Source organism: Curcuma longa, chromosome 12 (genome assembly GCF_044706935.1).
Source record: "Curcuma longa cultivar G26 ecotype Majalengka, Jawa Barat chromosome 12, ITB_CL_G26_1.1, whole genome shotgun sequence".
NCBI lineage: Eukaryota > Viridiplantae > Streptophyta > Magnoliopsida > Zingiberales > Zingiberaceae > Curcuma > Curcuma longa.
In genome coordinates, this window is record NC_133872.1 from 3,066,666 (window position 1) to 3,068,610 (window position 1,945).

The 1,945-nt window shown below is 42.4% G+C and overlaps 1 pseudogene; it reads left to right on the forward strand.

The window, feature by feature from the left end:
- Window positions 1–253: 253 nt before the first annotated feature.
- LOC141843683 (uncharacterized) lies at window positions 254–1,228 on the forward strand (annotated as a pseudogene).
- The last annotated feature ends 717 nt before the right edge of the window (window positions 1,229–1,945 follow it).

Consider the following 1,945-nt stretch of genomic DNA (forward strand, 5'->3'; position numbering starts at 1 on the left):
GCTATCATCTCCGTTGTTCGAAGCACGAGGGATAATGGCCAGCACCGATGCTAAAACAGTAGCGATCAAGCTCAACGTAAAGCTCCTCATCGACACGACCGTGCAAAAAGTCCTCTTTACGGGAGCTGGCAAGGAGTTAGTGGACTTCCTATTCAGCCTCTTGTCATTCCTCTTGGCTTCGTCCTTAAGCGAAGACCCCACGACTCCACTATAAAATTATGCTCTCATCTCCGTCGTTCCAAGCACGAGGATAATGGCCAGCACCAATGCGAAAACAGTAGCGAAAGAGCTCAGCCTAAAGCTCCTCATCGACACGACCGCACAAAAAGTCCTGTTTGCGGAAGCTGGCAAGGAGGTAGTGGACTTCCTATTCAGCCTCCTCTCGTTGCCTCTTGGCTCCGTCGTGAAGCTCCTCTCCAAGGACCGCATGGAAGGCTCCATTCACAATCTGTACAAAAGCATCCAGGAACTCGACGACTCATACCTTCAAACCAGCGAAGGAAAATCCACCCTCCTCAATCCAATTCGCTCCATCTCTCCCTTCCTGCTCCTCCCGGGACCCTCCTCCTCCTCCTCCTCTAAGAACGTTTACTTCCAGTGCAAATTGCAAATTACACTAGCTGCTATGGGTACGTTTCCAAAGTGAATGGAGTGCTCTGCCCCAACTGCAACAATAGGATGACTAAACAAATGACATATGTGGAAGGTGATGAGAGGGAGAACTATGGGGATCCAAATGCAGGATTTGTGAAGGGCGTTGTGACGTATACTATCATGGACGATCTGACTGTGACGCCCATGTCCAGTATCTCTAGCATTACCCTTCTAAGTAAGTTTAACGTCAAGAATTTGAACACACTTGTCGAGAGGGATGTGACATTAGGCTTCGACGAGGTATTGTTTATTCTTGTTAATCAATCTCTATTTCTTGGGGAAGAAAATAATCACACATGCTATACGTGATTTGGAGTGGCAGGCTCTGGAGGTGTTGGAGAGCTCCTTGCGATCGAAGAAGGCCCTCACCAGCGTGTTTCTTGGCAAGAAGTAACCCCATCTCAATGCAATATTGCGTTGCTGTTTGAGGAAGACAGTTATGGAATCTGCATTTTGGGGGTTTATTTTGGCATAATACTAGCTAGACTATGATGTTTACTATGATCTAATGCTATTAATTAAACTAGATAATCTTGGGATAAAGATTTTGCATCCTGCTCTTTTATCAACTTGAAGAAGCTAATCAATATTTTGGTTCTAGGCTTGAGCTTCCTTTTTTCTTTAGGTGAACTATTCGGAATTGACACTTGTTGCTACTGTATTACTACAGTACGACAGCAGTTATGTTACAGTGATTTGCTACAATAATCATAAGTAGTAATTATTGGTGCAGCAACCTAGATAATTGAATCGATATTTTGATTATGATAAATGATTTAAGGTTATATTATGAACTAACAAGTTGAGTTGAGTGTGCAAGTAGTATAGGGAAAATTCTAATTGAGGCTGGGTAAGAAAATTCTAGTCTGTAGGATCAGGCAAGGAAGTCCTAGTCAGGTGGACTGGATAGGAAGACTTGACGGATCAAAGTATTAAGTCAGAAGTCTAGACGAGTTAATGGACCGAACGCCTAATGGATCGATGGGTCATCTGAGATTTAGAGGTCCAACCCTTCTCTAAGAGGGATTTGTTTGTGACAAGGAACTCTTGGGCAGTCATTTCCAAGGAGCCATCAGAGTTTCTATCCATTATTAAGTTTAGAGTTCTTTCGAAGACGACGATCAACACATGATTAAATTTTCTCTTCTCCTTTACTCTTTGATTTTAAGTTATAGAATGTCTTCTTTCTCGTCTTTTGATTGTAACTCTATCTCTATGGAGTATATTTTTGAATTATATGATGAAGGAGTAAATCCGATTGATTTGTTGACACTACTTTTATGATTCATGA